The sequence below is a fragment of the Dipodomys merriami genome, unplaced genomic scaffold (genome assembly GCF_024711535.1).
Source record: "Dipodomys merriami isolate MVZ:Mamm:240054 unplaced genomic scaffold, mDipMer1.0.p SCAF_1125, whole genome shotgun sequence".
NCBI classification, from domain to species: domain Eukaryota; kingdom Metazoa; phylum Chordata; class Mammalia; order Rodentia; family Heteromyidae; genus Dipodomys; species Dipodomys merriami.
This window is the reverse complement of record NW_027202411.1, coordinates 19,646-40,032: the sequence shown is the minus strand read 5'-3', so window position 1 is coordinate 40,032 and position 20,387 is coordinate 19,646. Positions and strand designations below refer to the sequence as shown.

At 35.9% G+C, this 20,387-nt stretch overlaps 1 long non-coding RNA gene across 2 annotated transcripts in view; it reads left to right on the top strand.

The window, feature by feature from the left end:
* LOC138822594 (uncharacterized) overlaps positions 1 to 17,730 on the top strand; it is a 40,840-nt gene extending 23,110 nt beyond the window's left edge. For both annotated transcript variants that reach the window (XR_011370557.1, XR_011370558.1), the window contains exons 2-3: positions 14,611 to 14,762; positions 17,458 to 17,730. This is a non-coding gene — a long non-coding RNA (uncharacterized lncRNA). The remainder of the gene's footprint in view (positions 1 to 14,610; positions 14,763 to 17,457) is intronic.
* Positions 17,731 to 20,387: the final 2,657 nt, after the last annotated feature.

The window sequence follows — 20,387 nt, the reverse complement described above, 5'->3', positions numbered from 1 at the left end:
TGCTCTATTGTTTGGCAATTCCATATTTAGAATTGTAATATCCTCCTGAAGTAGAGAACCCATAAGTCATATGTAGCGACCTTCTTTATCTCTTTAATTTTAATTCGAGGCATATTTTATCTGATATTATTATTGCAACTCCTTCCTGTTTATGGCAGCCGTTTGCTTCGTAGATTTTATTCCATCCTTTCATTAACAAAATGTGTTTGCTTTTATAGGTAAAGTGTGCCTCCTGAAAGCAGGAGATAGAATTATCTTGCTTTTTAATCCAACTAGACAGTCTATTTCTCTAAATTGGAGCTTTAAGTCTGTTAATGTTGAGAGGTAGGACTGAGAGGTGTTTGGTAGCTCCTGCCATGCTATCCACCTCCTTGGGGGCTGTGGAAACTTGGTTTTTCGTATGGTTCTTGGATTCTCATTTTGGGTGTGGTTTCTTAGCCATTATTGTGGTGTTGTTGGTTTTCTGTGTGTAGGTCATCTTTAAGTATTTTTTATAGGGCTGGTTTGGTGGAGCTATATTTTTCAGTTTTTCTTTGCTATGGAAGGTTTTTATTTTACCTTCAGTTATGAAGGAGAGTTTAGTTGGGTACATTATTCTTGGTTGAAAATTGTTTGTCTTCAGGGCATGGCATACAGCCTACCAGGCTCTTCTTGCTTTACTTATCTATGCTGAAAAATATGAGGTGATTCTAATTGGTTTTCCTTTATAGATGATTGATCTTTTCTCCTTGACATTTTTAAGAACTTATTCTTGATCTAAATTGGTCCTGTGTGGATTATAATGTGACAATGTGAAGTGCTGTTCTGGTCTGGTCTATTTGGGGTTCTACAAGCATCTTGTATCTGAATAGGCCTATCTTTTTGTGTGTTTGGGAAGTTCTCTGCTAGGATCCTGTTAAAAAAATTTACTCGACAATTAACTTCTGTCTCTACGGGCTCCTCTACACCATTTGTCCTCAGAGTAGGCCTTCTCATTGTGTATTCCAAATGTTGAATAGATCTATCATATTTCTTGGATTTGTCTTGGATAGTTGTATGTTCTTTCTTTATAATACCTAGGCTGTCTTCAATCTCCAAGATTCGATCTTCTGCATGCTCTAACCTACTGTTGTCTTTTTACTTGGTTTATTTATTTTCCTTCTAATTGGTCGGCCTTGATGGCTTCAAATTCTTTGTGTAGCCTTGTTTTAGATCTTCTATGAACTTCTTTACTTCCTTAATTTGGTGTTCTCAAATCACTTAGTTGATTGGTTATGGATTACTTGGACTCCCATTCATGCTGTCGGGGCTCCATTCAGCATTCCCTGTGTGGTCGCCCTGAATTCTTTCAGCTGTCTGTTTATGGATTCCATGAATGCCTCTATTGATCTTTGTCTATTCTCATCCCGATGTCACAATTCCTGTGTTATGCTTTGATTATCTTCCTCACGTTCATGCAATTCCTGTAATTCACTTTGACTGTTCTCAGTCTGCTCACGCAATTCCTGTGTCTCTCTTCATCTGTTCTCTGCCTGCTCACACAATTCCTTTCTTTCTCTTTGACTGTTCTCAGCCTGCTCACGCAATTCCTTTATTTCTCTTTGACAGTTCTCAACCTGTTCACACAATTACTGTATCAGTCTTTGAATAGTTTCCTCACAGTCACGAAATTCCTGTACTAATGTTTGGTTTGCCTCCTCTGTCTCTCCCTATCACGTTCAAACTGAGTCCTTTGAAAGCTTTCATTCTTTTCATTCACCACGTTTACCAGTAGTGTTTGTAGTGCTTTGCAGGAACTCTCCTCCGGATTATTCATTAACTGTTCTGTCACTGGATTATCATGAATGGGAGTTGAGATACCCAGACTTGCCATTTTTCTCGTGTTTTCCGGCTTGTTCTGCACACTTGATATGAAAGTGACACCAATTTTTTTGCTAAAACACTATTTTAAGGCAAGCATCAACCAAAGTCCTGTAGTTGCAAAGTCAAAATGGCTGCAGATAGAACCTAGTGTAACAGATACAATCTATTCAACATCAAAAAAACTATGCATTAATGGGCTAAGAAGAGCAAAGATGAATTTTTCAAATCAGAAATTATTATGTTCAGGGAGAAATGTGTGGAAAAATAGGATTAGAAAAATGTGGAGAAGTTAAAGTAAATTTAACCAAGTCCTAATCTCAGAAAGGGAAAGGGATTGGACAGAATGATTGGAGAGAAATTAAAAAGAAGATAATCAAAAATCGAAAAACAAAAATTTAAATTTAAAAAGTGAAACATTTAAAAATTATGTAACTTTAAAGAAGTGATATTGAGAGAAGAAAAGGATAGGATGACAGGAGGGGATGATAGAAAGGAGACATGAAAAACTAAAAAATAAAAATTCTTAAAATATTTACTTGAAAATTATATGGTATAAAGATATAATACTGCTATTAAACAGTTAAGCCTAAAAGTTTGTGAATTAAGTAATACATTTCTGGATTAATTATGTACACAATGGGGGATAAGTTCTAATAAACGATAAAGGGTATTTATCTGGGGATGAGGCAAAACAGCAATTAAGTCACTCAAAAAAAAGAAAGACAAAAAAATGAAAAGAATCAAAAAAAGTTAAAACAATTTAAAAAGGACCAAAATGTCAATAGCAATTTTTTTTAAAAAGCACACACACACACACACACACACACGCGCGCACACACACACACACACACACACACACACACACACACACACACACCTAAAATAAAAATTAGGAGAAGAAGAAAAAAACGATTAATAGAAAACAATTTAAAATTTAAAAAAATGGTACCAAAAAGAGTTGTTTAATTTTCGGGGGTGTGTGAGGAATGGGAAGATCCTGTATCTCCCCTGTGTCTGTAACCAGTCTCTTCGTGGAGTCTCTGGTCTGCTTATGGTGTTTGGTTTTCTTGTGGCCTGATTGATTTCTTACATCAGTTTGTTTGAGCAGTCAATAAAATGCTCTGCTTTATCCAGGATTTTGTGATCCTCCTTCAGTCTGGTTCAGTGGGAGGGAGATCTGCTTTGAGTATCACGAAAGAGAAAGATGGCTGTTTCCTCTAGTTTGGAGATGCTGTGATGAGGCTATGTTCGGGGTAGGGTTGAGGTGTTTCAGCAAACAGTAGCTTTTCCCTGAGGGGCTAGCTCCTGAGACACTCCCAGACCCCAGCCTGCAGCCATTCTCAAGGTTTATGTTTATTGAATTTCAATTGATTGTCTAGGCTGCTGTAGGTAGGGGCAGCCTCTGGTTCTGTTAACCCAGTGAAGATAGTCACTCCTCTGGGGGGCAGAACTTTCTCTGCTTGGGCTAGGTGACTTTCTCCTGGGTGGATCTGAGCCTGGAAGGTCAGGTCAGATACCTGTGACCTGCTAAATGACTCTTTTGTTTTCTTCCAAGGCCTGACTTGGAGCTAGTTGCTCAGCCTGGCCTTTCTCAGTATCAAAGATGATGTCTGGTGGGAGGGGGAGGGGCAGCCTTCCCTCCTCTGCTCCATGAGGAGTGAGAATGTCAGGATTCTACTCAGGCAGGAGTCTTTGTTCCTGGTTATCTCTGGTCTGTGATCTGCAGGATGAATTTATCTGCTCCTTTTCAGTTCTTGTTGGTGTTGAGTAGAATCCGCTCACCCACTGCATATGGCGCCTTTGTCCTGGACACTCTGTTGTAGATATGGTGGCTATGGGTGCCACAGATGCTGCCACAACCGTGGCTACTGGCAAGTGCTCAGATCTTTCTTCTTGCCTGGATCTTCCCTCTCTAGTCAAACTCTGTGTACAGTGTTGGCACACTTGGTGTGATTGTCTAGGCTAGTACTGTTCACTGGAACACTAAAACTGCTTTGTATGTGAGAGCTTGTTTAGCCTCCAGGTTCTCCTCTACCATCTTCCTCCGACCTCCATGAAACGCTTTATATTTTATGTTGATTGGTTATTATGCAACAAATACCTTCAATTGTACATGTAGTGTCAAAAGATAGGCATATGAATATTCTCATACAGCTCTTATTTATCTGTTATGCACTTTCACTATTATGATATTTTTCTCTCTCTTATACTCTTTATCATTTCCTCACTTTCTCTTTCATGCTTCATGTCTGCTGCTTAGAATTTCTGGTGGTCTACTATTATCCTTCAGGATCCACTGGTTTGTGGGAACATGATATGGACAATCAGTTACTTTGCCTTATTGAAGAGTTACAACTGTGATGTGATATTATTATTTGCCATTCTAAATGGTAAAACAACAGATCTAGGAATTCCTTTTCAATTTTATTACTATTATAAATTTTATGTCATAGGAATAATTGGGATAGATAAGATACTTTCAACCTGTGATCTAAAAGTACGTTTCCTTTTACAAACAACCTTTTCCTTTGAGTATCAGTGAGTAACTACATGTAATGAAAACAAAACTATTCTATGGAAAGTAGACTGAAAAACATGATAGTGGGGAAGTGAGTACAAAGGATACCCGTCATAGAGCACAGATCCTCAGAGCAGTTTATCATGTACACTTTGTGAGAATGACAATGTGTTAGGAACTATACATTAAATCACTGAACGCTTGATATATATATGCAAATATATTTATATATTTACATTTGTTTATATATGCATATATGTATGTGCCCTTATATGTGTACACATGTATGTTACTATGCTCACAAATACACACATACATATACCCATGTATACATGCACACATGGAGAAAGACACATAGTTACAGTCAACATAAGTTTCATTAGTTGTTGAATATGCCTTAGACGGAATTCTTGGAACCAAATATGTTGAAGATGTATTTGTCTCTCAGAGTTCTTTTACCACTCCTCTTATCTCTTAAAACTGGTACGTTTTAAGACATGAGATTCTACTTGCAAAATGCAGTAATAGTGATAGGAAGTCATTTGGAAATCTCAGTAAGTAAAGGCCGTATGGTGTCACCCTGCTCCCCATGGAATGCTTGCTCTTGTAGACTCTCAACAACCAAACGAGCAGGAGAATATCCTATCAGAGTATATACTGTCAGAGGGGGGTTGGAGGGAGGATTTGGGTGATGTGAAGGGAAGGTATGGTAGGGGAAAAACAAAGGATTGGGTAATAATGCTCAATAAGAAATGTACTCACTTCCTTCCTTATGTAACTGTAACCCCTGTGTACAGTGTCTTTACAATAATAATATATATTAAAAAGATACAAGGAAAACTTCTGTACTTATGGGAAGTTGTATTTATCAGTCAATATCAGTAAGGTATTGGTTTTAGGACCACAGGCATATTAAAATGTTGGATCCTCAAACTTTTTACTTGAACACAGTATATTATTGACATTAGAATGTGTCCATAACCTAGTCCAGAGTAATTGCTATGAAACATTTTACTACATTTTATGTTTGTAATGGAAAATAAAAGTATATGCACTATCAACAGATACAATTTTTTTCAATTTTTTTTGTCTTTTTGTCTGCATTTTGTGGATGGAATTGGGAGAGCAATTTTGAAAAGCTCAAATTTCATCACCAAGGGCTGTCTGCTCAAAGGATCTAATACAGCATCTTGAATAGTATGGAACTCCAAGGAGAAGTACTTGAATTGAGACATCAGAAAGTCTAACCACGCAAGGACTTTTTAGAAGCACAGCTGCTAGATTTCTAATGGAGAGCTTTCATAACCCTTTGTGAAACACAAGTCAGAACCTCATTGAAGTGTAGATTGTTTTCTCTCACCTTTCTGTCAAGCTCAGTCATTATCAATCAACATTTAGCTAATCTTGAATAATCCTCTAATAACCAAATGTTGATGTAATGTTCATATGCAGAAAACCTGGGAAGGCAAACTTTTTCCAATTAAGACAATCTATATTCTATGCTCCAGAAGGGAGAAAACTAGGTAAGCATCTATTTACAACCTTCTGAATAGTTCTAATTCTGCCCACATCAGTTATCTGTCCATACCTGTGATGGAGTGAAATGATTTTAAAAGAATTTAGTGATCTAAAAGTTAAATTTAAATGTGGAATGAAATTAGTTCCAATACATTACATTAAGATATTTAGAAACAAGTGAAAAACCCAAAGGTCTATAAGATTTTTTTTATTGGAAGTGTAGGGATATTGGAAATTGGTTCTCTATATTTTAAGCAACTGGCAAGAAGAATTGGCAAAACACAATTTACATTCGGAGTAGACTTGTCACACTAATTTTTGTATATTGAAAGGAGCACAAGCCTCAACAATATGTGAATGCTATCCTCTTATTTATCTCTAAAGTTTTATGCATCTGGTCCATTAACATTAAAATTTCAAAAAAAAATTAATTTTTAGATAATTGTCCAAAGGGGTTTTGCTTCATCATGTCAGTGTTGAATAGAGAATATGTGCATTTCAATGTACAATGCATCTGGATAATTGTCAACCTTTCCATTTTTCTTTCTTCCTTTACCCGAACCCCACATATCCCTTCCAGTCTCCTACTTATATTCTCACTTATTTATATTGAGTTATATGACTGTATTAGTCCACCATTTCTATCTCCATTCTTATGCCCTACTTCCTTTATGCCAAAATCTCCCTTTTAAGACTGATTTCAACTTCATGGGACTTTGTTAAGTATCTCTGCCATTGGTATGTGGCTTTGGGCTTGCCCTATCCTCTCTTCCATGTTTGACCAACATAAATGAGGATATTTCTACATTTTTCTAATCTCTGAATGTCTCAGTAAGGTCATTAATCTGGGTATCCTTTTCATTTTTTAAATTTCAAATATAATATAAGCTTTGTTTGAATAGTCATTTTCTAAAAATGAGTGATATTCCTGAACACAAATATTTTGGTACCAAATTGAGACTGTAGTAACCTTGATGATAATAGCAACCAATCTATTTTAAGTAGACTGAGATGAAACTAAAGTATTTTCATTATATTTATTTCTTAGTGATCATTTTTTAATGAATAAATGAGACATTTCCATCCAGTTTAGGTTAAGAGCGTTAAGTAATGGACTAGATGGTAAGTAAATCCGAAAATGTTTTAGGCTACAGGGGTTCAGGAAAATGTAGGATCAATGGATACTACAGTATTTTTCCTGATAATAGAATTTGAGGGCAAGTTATTTTATAATGGTTCATGTTAGGGAACAAGATAACTTCAGAGGAAGAGTCAGAAAATTTGTGGGAATCAAGGCAATCTGAAACTCATTTCCAGGGTGCAAACTGATTAAAACTAAACTATTTTTCTTAAACATTAGAATTGGACTATCATTAGGGTGAAAGTTAGGTTTCAGTTGCAGCTGTGGTTAGTGTTAGCATTAGGGCAATGATAAATTTAGTGTAAAACTGAAACTATCTTTGAATAACAAGTCATGTTAGAATTAGGATGAATGTGAAATATGAACCTGCTAATTATATTAAGATTAGGATATGGTTAGTGTGAGGGTTAGCCTCAATATTCCAGTTAAGGTTAGGGTTACAAAAATCGCAAGATAATGAGTAAAACTACAAACTATTTTTAGAGAGATTAGTTGAATCAAAGTTAGGATGAATAAATCTAATGTATTTGTATGGCTTTTAGAATCCAAAGGCTATTAGTACTATGGTTAGGGTTACTGTTCTAGTTCAGGTTAGACTTAGGGTTAGGGAAGGGTAAGCTTTAAGGTAAAACAGTTTTCTGCTAACATTTTCAAGTAAAATAAGTGTGAAATTTAACAAAAACTACAGAGTTTTCCTAATTTTCCTGTTCAGGGTTCAATAGGGTTAAATTTAGAGTTAGGTTTCTAGTAAGGTTTAGATATATAGTTAGGGTTAGGAAGTAGAGTATCATTTAAGTAAACCTGCAACTTCTTTTTAGAGATATAGGAGTTCAGTAAAAGTTAAGATCAGTGGAAACTATGATAGTTTTCATGAGTTGAAGATTTGAGGTTAATATTCATAATAGGGAACGATTTCAGAGTCCAGTTTAGGGAATCTGTAGGATTTGGTGCAAAGTGCAAATAAAGCATTTCAAAGACCATGAATATCTCTTAGGATATATTTTCCATTAATTTTAGGATTGGGTTACTATTATCATCAAGGTTACTCTCGGGGTTCTGACCAGGATTAGAGTTAGGATTATGGAAATGGAAGGTTGAGAACTTGAGTGACTTACTTCCTTTGTGTATGTTTATGCACTTTTCTAAGGCTAGAAGTCAAGGCTTGGGTTCTATCCCTGAACATTATGCTGTAGGCTAGCATTCTACCACTTGAGCCATGATTCCACTTCCATCTTTCTTTGGAAGTGAATTGGAGATGAGAGTCTCACAGATTTTCCTATCCAAGCTGACATTGAACTGAGATTCCCAAATCTCTGCCTTATTATTAAAGGTAGGATTAAACTAATGAGCTACAAGTGCCATGGAAAGTGCCTGACTTTTATTAATTGTTTTTACTTTTGTTCAAGATCAACATTGAATTCAATATCTGAAAGCATTGCTCACTAGGTAACAAGTTGCCACTTGAGCTATATCTCCAAAAATGATTATCTTAAATAGCTGGAAATCATTAAATTTTCTTTAGATGATATGTATCATTAGTGTTGTTCTAAAAATTATACTAACCAAAACAGATTTATAGACCCTAGAGGTAATCTGAGCAGATTCTTATGGTTGGCTTCTAATTGCATAATATTTTAGGGACATGATTTTTTAATTATTATTTTAAGTAGCAAAGGTATTATTAAACAAGGCAGTTTCTGCGTACAATATACGTTGATCAATGCCAACCCTTTCAACATTCACATCCTTCCTCTATGCACCTCTTCCTTCACTCTTAATTTTGTAGGATATTTACTCGATTACTCTGTGCACTTCCCCCATTTTCTCCTGGTCATTCTTGTACCTTTTCCCCCTTCACCTCTGTTTTGACTAGCCACTTACATATGATCCAGCAACTCTACTCCTAGGCATTTACTTGAAAGATTACAAACCAGGATATAGTAAATATTTCAGCACAACCATGCTTACTGAATCAGCCCAGATACCCCTCAAGAGAGAAATGATTCAAGAAAATGTAATACACACACACACACACACACACACACACACACACACACACACACACACACACACACACACACACACACACAGAGGAAATCCTACTTACCCATCAGAAAGAGTATTGTACTATTTGTATCTTTCATTTCTCCTTTCTTCTGCCTGGTATCCCATTGTTGTCATACTGTCCCTGTACTGCAGTAAGTGACACATGCAAACTGATGTAAAAGATTGTCAGTGCTATCCGCTAGCCATAGATTCCTAAATATGAGTTCTATGCTCATTCTCTTTGTTTATTCATGCCTTTGAGTAGTGATTGCACAGTTTCATTTGTACCATTTGCTACACAGAAAAGAGATGAACCACGTGTATGTATATATACATATATGCACATACATGTATATACATACATACATGGATATTTGTACACATATGGGTATATATTAAATACTTGAATATATTTTATATTTTTGAGAATTATGGAGCTAACAAAAATCACATGCATTTTAATTCTTAGTCAATTATTTCAAAGCCTAAATAACTTTGTCTCCTTTGAATACATAATTTTAAAGAGAATATCACCATCTCTAATCTTTCAGTGGCCTTGAAATTAGATGTTCAAATGAGAAAAAGTTATTTAGGCTTTTTGGTGGAAGAGAGGAGTATTACTAGGGTTCTATTCAGATGTTCTCTGCTTTCTAGATAGGACTTTATTTTTATAGCAACAAGCAGCTCAATTACTTTTGGCATACTTCTAGTTCATTTTATTGACTTGAAGTTTTGAACTTTTTGCCAGGGTCTGATCTTAGATTGACTGAATGATCTTAGATTGCTTCTTATGTCTCCCACACAATTAGCTAGGATTGCAGATGTGAACCACTATGGCCAGCTCATTTGTTGAGATGGATGACTTGGCAGTTTTTTCTCTGGCCTGGCCTCATTTCTGCTTCCTGATCAGCTGGGTTTACAGATGTAGGCAACTATACTAGGTGTACATGACACCTTTTTTTCAAAGAGGTTTTTATTTAAAAACAAAATATAGAGGGGTTATAGTTACATGAGCAAGGTAATGAGTAATTTTCTATTAAGCCTTGCTACCTCCTCCTTTGTTTTCCCCTACCCTTCCTTCCTTCCCACCTGCACAATTACTCCTCCACTCCCACCTTCCCCTCTTCCCTGCCTAAATTGCAAAGTTCCTTTTTCAACATAGTGCATTGTGTATCTCATTGCTACAATGGGTCAGCCTGTATCCCTATTTAAACAATTTGTTTTTTCCCTTCCCCTCCCAAAGCTAGAGAATTGTGTATACAAGATACAGGGCACTGACACCGAATACAGAGAAAACAGGGGTTATACCATGGTGGAGGAACATACAATGAAACAAAAAAATCAGATGTTATATTATAAATCCCTATCTTGTAGTTCAATTTGCTTAAGAATATCTTATCTGGTCATATGTACATACTTTTTGAACTTTTATTCTTGTCGCAGATATATACTACTTATTGCAAATAAGGGAAACCATAGGACCTATGATTTTTTGGGTCTGACTTATTTCAGTTAATATAATTTTTTCCAAGACTCCACTTAGAGCTCACCCAGCAATCTCACTTTTGGGCATTTACCAAATGATCAAAAATTAGAACATACTAAGCTACCAGCACAACTATATATATTGCAGAATTATTTACAATAGCTAAGATATCAAATGGACTCAGACGCACCTCAGTGGATGAATGGATATATACTTATATACATATGTATGGAATATATACATATATACCTATGTGTGTATATATACATATATATGTGCCACACTTTCTTGTATATATATGCATATACATATATACGTACACATATATATGTGTATGTATATATCTGTATGTATATACATACATATGTATGTATACATATATATATATATATACATATATATATATATATATGATACTATTCCTGCATCAGAAAGAATTACATCATCCCATTTGTTAGGAATTGGAAAGATGTGAAAAAAATATAGTAAGTGAAATAAGCCAGGCCAAAATATCCATAGGTCCCATGGTTTTCCTTACTTGAAGTAACTAATACAGGGTACCATATAATCATATAAGATGCTGTTAAGTGAAATGAACCCCAAGATAGGGACATAAATGATTTTTATTCCACAAGCTTCTTATCTGTATATAATCCCCCACAAAAATTTGGAAGGGAGTTGTGGTTCAAGTATAGAGCACCACCAGTTAGGGAAAAAGCTTAAGTGAGAAGGTAAGGTTTAACCACAATATCAGAGTTTAAACCACAATATCTGCACTCAAATAAGTTTATTTCTTTCTTTGAGGTTTTTATTAAATTGCTCAGAAAATAGCAACGTTATATTTATGTTTAACAGTACTATTAAAATCATGTTATATTTATTGATGGTATTCTTTATTTTCCTAAATTTTACTTACTCATTAATAATATCCAGTAATGAAAAGAGATGAATACTGTTTCTCAAGTTTTTATGACAGTTGAATATATGAATGAAAGATGCATACAAGGAGTTTGTACTGAAAATAGGTATTTGAAAGCTCTTCACATAAATAAATGATAGTTGAAGAAGCTGTGGGCATGTATGAAATAAACTAAAGAAATCGCAAGGAAAGATAAGGTATGATTCGGAAACCACACAATTTTGGAAGAAAAAAAAAGGAAAATATGTAGCTTCTGGTAAGAACTTTGTAACCCACCTATACATTTGATTCCTTATTTCTAGTGGAAGGCATTTCAGTTAACTTTATTTTACAAAGTTAAACATGATTGACATTTAATATTAACTGGCCTCTGTCTCAGGTAAGCTATTATTCTAACCAGGCGCCAGGAACTCATGCCTATATTCCTAGCTACACAGAGGGCAGAGATCTCTAGATCCTAGTTCAAAGCCAATTTGGAGAGGGAAGCTGGTGAGTCGTTTCTGTTCAATTAACCACAAGAAAACTGGAAGCGGCACTGTGGCTCAAAGTGGTAGCACTAGCCTTGAGTAATAAACCTCAGAGACAGACCCCAGGCCCTGAGTTCAAGCTCTCTGAAATTATTCTTACCAGGATTTCTCTAACTTGTTTAGAAGAATGTTTTAAACTTAGGGATTTTTTATTTCATGTTGTCAGCATTGATTTTTAAGATGTGTAGAGAAAAATTATTTATAGTCAGAACTGATTTGTATTGTTTTGTATTACACATTGCCTCTACACCCAGAGATCAGCAGGAAAGTAGATGGCCAAATCCTGACTGTTGGTAATGTATATGGATATGTGTTTATTTTAGCAAAGGAAAAAATTATGAATTGGTAGCCCTTATACATAACACCTTAATAGTAATTACATAATTACTATTATTACTAGTATTTTTTTTGTCGGTTGTGGGACTTGAACACTAGGCCTGGGCATTGTCCCTCAGTTCTTCAGCTCAAGACTTGCAAAAGTGCCAGTTCACATTTTCTCACCCTTGTTGGAGATAAGGGTCTCACAGACTTTCCCACCAGTGCTAGCTTTGAAAAGAGACCTTCAAGCTCAGCCTCCTTAGTAGCTAGGATTACAGGTGTGAGCCACTAGCACCTGGCAGTACAATTATTTTGAAAAAGAAAAAAACCCACGATTGTATTCTTAAAAATTCACAATATGGCAAGTGTATCTGTAACATAAGTTGTATCAAGGAACCATCGGCAGCAATCATTTTCGGATCTCACTATGTCCTGTCCAATTCCAGATAATATTTCATTAATTTATTTTACTTTTTCCTAACAAAGTTTATTATGAATGTACAACAGCACAATTTTCTATTGAGTATAAAGAATTCATTAGCCCTGGTGCTTGAAATCAGGGCCTAGGCACTCTCTCTGAGCATTTTTTGCTCAAGGCTAGCACATTACCAATTGACCCACAACACCACTTCCAGTTTTTCTGTTTATGTCATACTGAGGAATCAAATCAAGTGCTTCATGCATGCTACCCTAGCACTCTACTACATTCCCAGTCATTGAGTCTTTTGTTGTTGTTGTTTTAAGATAGCATTTTACTATGTGTCCTTCTGTTGGCCTAAAATTTAGACTGGTCCCAAGCCTACTCCTAAATCAGCCTCCCAAATTCAGAGATTACAGACATTGACCATCATATTCAGTCCACGATTCTTTGTGATACTCTTTTCAGATATAGAAAGTTATTCTGTCTTCCTTGGATTGGATGGTTTTTGCTGTTAATCACTGTTAATCACATTTCTTGTCCTGGTATGTTGCCGCTTCTAGATCATTAGAAATATTTCAGGTTCTGATCTTGAAAATGAACCTTGTCATCCAACAACATCACATTTTTGTGAAAAGCACTAGCAGGCCTAATGAGCATAGCAGCCAGCTGGAGCTCAGCTATCTGATGGCCTTAGGGTCCAACAATGCAATCATTAATGTGCACCGGATGAAAACTATCAGAGGTAATTTTGATTTATTCCATACAATTCTCAACTACTTGCCATTCTCAGTTATGTATGCTTTAAATTCTGTTAAACATTAATTACTATTTCATCATTCTCACAAGTAACATATATGTCTTACTTTAAAATGTATTCAAACATGCAAAAAGTTATCATAGTGCTGTCCACCAGTGGCTCATGTTTTAAAACCTAGCTACTTTAGAGGTCAAAAACTGAGGATCCTGGTTTAAAACAGCCCATGCAGAAAATTGTGAGATATTTCTCCCATTAAGAAACCAAAATCCAGGGCTGGGAAGGTGGCTCAGTGGTAGAGTGCTTGCCTTGCAAGCATGAGGCCCTGGGTTCGATTCCTCAGCACCACATAAACAGAAAAAGCCGGAAGTGGTGTTGTGGGCTCAAGCGGTCGAGTGCTCTCCTTGAGCTGAAGAGCTGAGGGACAGCGCCTAGGCCCAGAGTTCAGGTCCACAACCGGCAAAAAAAAAAAAAAAAAAAAAAAATCCAGAAGTGGAGATGTGGCTCAAGTAATAGAGTGTCAGTTTTGAGCAAAAAGACTAAGCAAGAATAATATGTCTACTTCTGACTCTATTATTTACTTATGGAAAACTCACACACATTCACACACACACACACACACAAACACACACACAATTTACAAAATATACACATTCTTCTAGACTCTCCTTCTTGAGAAATACTCAATGCCATTAACTTAATGCATGTTTTCTCCAAATTATTTTGGTAGGGATTAAACTACACTTGTATTTTGATACTGCACTTTTTGTACTTTTTGTTTTGCAATTTTTTTGGTACTTATGTAAGAAAACAGTGTTTTGTGAAGACTAATCAGAAATAAGCATGTCAGTAAATAGGTAGGTGGCAGGTAGACTGAAACTTGCATATAATACCACTTGAAATTTTATTTCTCCAAGTTTAAATATATATACATATGTATGTGTTTAAAACTTCTGCCAAAATTTTATTTCCATTAACAATGATCTATTTGTTCCATTATATAAATTTAATGTATTGTATGTTTCATAGTAGATTAATATTTATAGAATTTCTTTTCTTTGGAGACAAGATTCTGCAGTTTAGACCAGGCTTTCTTCAACTCCTAATTCTCATGTTTCAGGTTCCTGACTATTGACTGTAACAGTACTTGTGATGGAATCTACAGTCAAACTGTTAGACCTGGAAAGGATAGATTGGGAAGCCATCTCAAACAGCAATCAAAAAGCTGAGAACGGTGCTCTGGGAAGGTCAAACAGTCAAGGGAAGACAAGGGTATGAGTTATTACCTCAAGAGTATTTAAGTTAGAGCTGTTGGACACTAAAAGATTAAGACTTTGGAGACAAGATGGATGTCTGTGCTATGGTTGTAATGACTATTGCTCCCTTCGGCTCTCTAACAAAAAGGGATTTATCATTATGTATACAAACAATACCTCAAGTTAATAGTTGTAACCACAAGCTAGATTGATGCCTTAGTTTGTGGACATACCTGTACGCACTGACCACCTCCCACCCCTGTAGTAGACTGAATATAAAGCATGTTAAGCAGGATTTTGGGATCCAGAAGCTGGCAATGAGGCTGTGGGTCCTCTGGTGTCTTCTTTCCTATCACTTCCTGTGATTTCTCAGATTTTTGGCCAGGTATCCCATCATCTTTGCTGTTCCATGGTTGTTGTTAGTTACAGTATTGATATTCTGATCACCTCAAAACAAACTATGGAAAAACACCTCCTTGAACAAGATTCAGAAGTGTATAGGAGCACCTCGAAAGATAGCAAACATCAGCAGTCATCCTGTGATTTTCTAGCAAGAAAGTACAATTCAGAAGTATCTTTATTTTTAATAATATAAAGAGATGGATAATTGTCTTTTTGTATATTTTGTACTTGATATTGCATAAATTTTCAGAAAAATATATACATTGTGAAATAATGTTAATTTTTTCATAGGTTACAAAACCACGTCACTGGAGTAATGACCCTAATGTCTTATCTCAGTTGACTGAATCAGATTTAGATGAGTGTGAATTCCCTAATTATGAACATTTCTCCATGAAACTCAACAACATAGAACGAAGTGTGAGGGTCAGGCCATTCCATACCTCTAAGGATTTTACATATGTTAGCGTAATATACACCCACACTGCTCAGCACTAATGGCACATTGTTGTGTCATAATTGTCTTTATATCAGAATTATGCTAGAGCTTAAAGTAGAATGATGGGCTGAACATTTTCAAAGCAAGAGTGATGATCACCCCCCTGCTATTATTCTCAGTGGAGAATCCTTCCTATACATTTTACTGACTTAGCTTCTACTCTATGCTTTACCATTATCAGGGAGGGTCACACTGTATCGAGCTACAATACTGCGGCAACCTTAGCTGCCTTTGAATTTTACCTCCAATCTTGATCCCAAGGTCAACTCTGCAACGCTAATCACATAGTTAGTGGTCAACCGAACTTTTCAAGCCTGGTTAAAATTTCAGCTATCATTGCTCATTGCCTGGGTTAAAGATCTCACTACTTTAGATTTGTTGTTTATCTTCTTGTATTTCCAACACTGCCTTTGAAGTTGGTTTTTGAAGTAGAGCTTTTAGTTTGCATTTGATTTATGGAGGTGTTAGTGATGCCAGTTGAACCGCATATATTATAATGTAAGTAATTTGATGTTTTGATATATGAATTTAATTTTGGCAGTTGAGGAAGTGAATACACATCATTCACAAAAGTTTATTTATGTATATTGGTATTGCTTTATTGTGAGCTTCCTAAAAGCCAGTCATGAGAGAACATGTCCCTAATCCCATCATTTCTGTCACTGAGACAAGGCTTGAAATGTCCAGACCACTTGACCCTTCATAGTGAGAACCTTTCTACAAAGAAGGGGAGAGAATAGTAAACAGGATGCTATTAAGGACTTGAATTAAAGAAAAAAGCAGAGTTGGAGAGAAAAAACAGAAATAATTACATGTATTCAGTGATAACAACCATGAGAATGAACATTACAGAACTAAGCCCTGGGATAGCCAAATATGTAAAACATGACAAATGAAGAAAAACAGTAATAAATATGTAATGCAGACTTATATGGATAGGTATTTTTAATGTTTAAGGGCTACGAAGTGAGTATGTGATGACCTAAAATTTAAGAAATTTGTAAGGTCAATTATCCCTGGGCCAAACATAGCTAATAGTTTAAGTAAAACACGGCCACAATATTGTGTCTTGATTTACCAAAGTAAAAACCGGTCAATATTTGGAAAGTTATTTTTTGGACATGTGGTTGGTGTGACAATTACTGACATTTGTTCAAGTGTCAGTAGGAGGGTACAGTTTTAGCACAATGATAGAAATCTTTCAGGGATCTGGTAAATTTTCCCTCTGTCTTCAATTTCCTTTTTTTCAGAGAACTAAAATATCATTACTGGAAGCCAGTCCCAAATTGTGCCTTTTCCAAGTTATCAGATATTCAGTCCATCACATGCCCAAATAATAGAGAATGGGAACAGGTCTACATTGGGCACTCACAGTAGATAGGTCTCTGGACTTTCTCAGGAAGAGCTTTCTGCCATTGTGGGATGGATAGGGGTGGATAATATACAAAACAGACATCATAGCTTCAAAGTATTGTGCTAAGTTGACACCTGAGATATAGGATTTTTTAACTGCATAGTATTGGTTTTCATGAATCAGTTAATCAGATTCTTTACACAATATGATGTTACTAGACTGCGGAAAGCATGTTTATAGCATTTACTTTGTATAACATATTTTGAAATTTGGTATAAATCGTTCATCTTTTTTTTTTATATGGATTACTCCTAGTTATCAATAGTGAGGAAATGCCCTGGAACTTTGTAACTTGAAGTCTTATGTTGCCATGTATCATATCCTATTTTCCTTTTACAGAGTTGGTAAAAAAAATATATGTAATTTATTTTTTATTTTATTTCTTATCTATTACAGAATTTGAACTCAGAGCCTGGGCACTGCTTCTGATGACTTTTGCTCAAGGTTAGCTCTCTACAACTTCGAGGCACAGAATCAATTTTAGTTTTCAATGATTAATTTGTGATAAGTGTCCCGCGGGGACTTTTCTCAACCTGGCTTTGAACTGTGATCCTCATATTCCAGCCTCCAGATTAGCAAATGTTACAGGCATGAGCTACCTCCACCCGGTTATACTTAATTTAAACTATAGTTTCGGAAGTGTTTCATCCTACATTGAATATTTTTTCTTACGAGCTTTCTAATAAATATATAATCTTTTCAATTTTGAAAAGTACTGTGTACCTCCCACTTATTTGTGGCATTTCTGAAATCCAAGTTTCTCTGTGTGTCAGGGTGGATACTTAAGCCTGTAATAAGTATGTTGAACACATATCATCTGGCTACTTACAGAACAAAGGATGTGAAGCTAGAGTAGCCAGATAAAGAACTTCCAGGACAATTCAATGGCAACTCATGTACTCTCTCTGTAGGTGAATAGCAGCATAGAAAAGAAATTCCTATATTTGAAAGTGATTGAGTGTGTGTGCACATAGGTGCTCACTTATTTATCTGTTATTATAGTTTCAGATATATTCACTAGTATAAAACAATATTTCATATATACATATACATATACACACACACACACACACACACATATATATATATATATATATATATATATATATATATATATATATATATATGCAATAACAGTTTCCAAAATCCAGGGAACCACCTCCATGGGCATTGCTTCCCTAGGTTGCTCTTTGGGTAATAAGAATGAAACTTGGAATTGTCCTGTGGTAGAGAAATTACTCAGAGATTCAAGCATTTGTCTTTTAATATGTTGCTTATTCCTAACTCTAAAATTAGGAAGTCTGTTAATATATATGTTATATTATAGTATATTTAATATATTATATATAATGTATAATATATTGTTTATTATGAAATATGTTTCATATAATACCTGAGGATATTATATATTTATGAAGAAAAATACAACAAATGTATCAGTCCATACTTTCCTAGCCATGATTAGCTTCAGTACAGTTAGGCACATTACATCTCAACAGGAAAATTCTACTGAAGTTCTGATCACCTTGAGCTAGATAAGAATTCCTGTAAAAGAAGCCTCTCCTCAATTATGAGAAAAGATATGTTTGGAAGTTTAGTTTAGTTTTTTTGTTTTGTTTTGTTTTGTTTTTATGGCCATTCATGGGGCCTGAACTCTGGGCCTGGGCGCTGTCCCTCACCTCTTAAGCTCAAGGTTAGTGTTCTACCACTTGAGCCATAGCTCCACCTCTGGCTTTTTCAGCTTATGTGGTGCTGAGAAATAGAACCCAAGGTCTCATGCATGCCAGGCAAGCATCCTACCACTGAGCCACCAACCCGGCCGACATTTGCAAGTTTTTGAGAAGAGGAATTTGGCATTTGCTTTGCATCCTTGATTAGTCATGAATAGATATCATTTTGCTCCAAATTTTGTCTCCTTGTAGGTTCCATAAAAAGTTACACATCAGCCTCATTCCATCACACATCTTTAAGTCCTTTTTTATTTATTTTTATCATTATTGTTTTGTTGTTGTTGCATTTCTGATCCTGAAGCTTGAACTCATGGCCTATGTAGTGTCCCAGAGCTCAATGGTAGTGCTCTACCACTTGAGCCATGTACCACTTCTGGCTTTTTCTGTCTGGACATGCTTTGAATCATAATACTCAGATCTCAGCCTCCAGGGTAGCTAGGATCACAGGTGTGAGCCACCAGTGCCAAGCAAGTTTTAGATATTATTCTAAAAGCCTCCTATCCAATGTCACTCCTAAGATAGTAAATTGACCTATGCCAATAGTTCCTTCACACTCTCATCTCTTGTTATGGCTATGGTGTATCTTTTGCAAATTATATTGAATCTACTTCACTGTTCTCTTCCTAATCCATGATTCTAGATTTGTTAGTAATAATTACTTAAATTTATTGGCTATAAACCCTAAATCTCTCAATTATTAATTTCTTTAATTCTTTGAATATGATTATTTTTCAATACAAATATGAGCTTATACACACCTTCTTGAATTTACCCCTTGGCATGAGCAGTGCCTGGGCCTATTCTACCTCAAATGAAAGAGGTTGGCAAAAGAATAGCCTACGGTATTCCTGCCTAAGAGTCAGGACAAGTAGTTGAGTGCCTAAAAGAAGCAATTTCCTGGCATAGGAAGGGGTGGGAGAGACAACAGCCTAGAGAGCAACTTGACAGTCACAACATTTAACAACTTCTCCTTTGGGGAAACTGATCTCTTGCAAAGTGACAGTGAGATAACTCACCTAGTGAATTTTCATATATGAAGGAAGTTGTCATGTCTCACTACACAACTCACTTGTAGTCAAAGAGAGGGTCATTCTTTTGTGTCCTCCTTAGGCCCAGTCTCATTTTTATCTCCATCTTAGACTTTGCCCAGACTCTATTCCTACCAGACGGTCCCTGGTGAGGAGGAATGTATGATCTCTTGGCTTTTGATTAGCCCTATGGGAACTGAGGCCACTTTTAATTTTGATCCTGTTCATTTTGAAAAGGCTGTGGTGGGTGGTGAGAAAGCTCATTCTCTGAATTTTTCCCTATTACCAAATCTCTTCAGAGAAAGTCAAGGAATGACAGATTCTGCCTGAGGGAGTGAGTTTCTCCATTTCCAAAGAAGTCAATTAATATCTGATTATGAGGCCCACATGGTGATCCTTCCCCAGATCCTCCGAACAGGAGTGGATGTTACCTCAGACACCAGGCCATCCTCATATTTCTTCAGCTCTTTCTCATGCAACTAAAGGCCACAGGAGTTGAGTTGACAATGAAGAAAAAATGAGAGTAGCAGAATCATTGGCATGGGGAGGAATTAGAAACTCTGGGTGA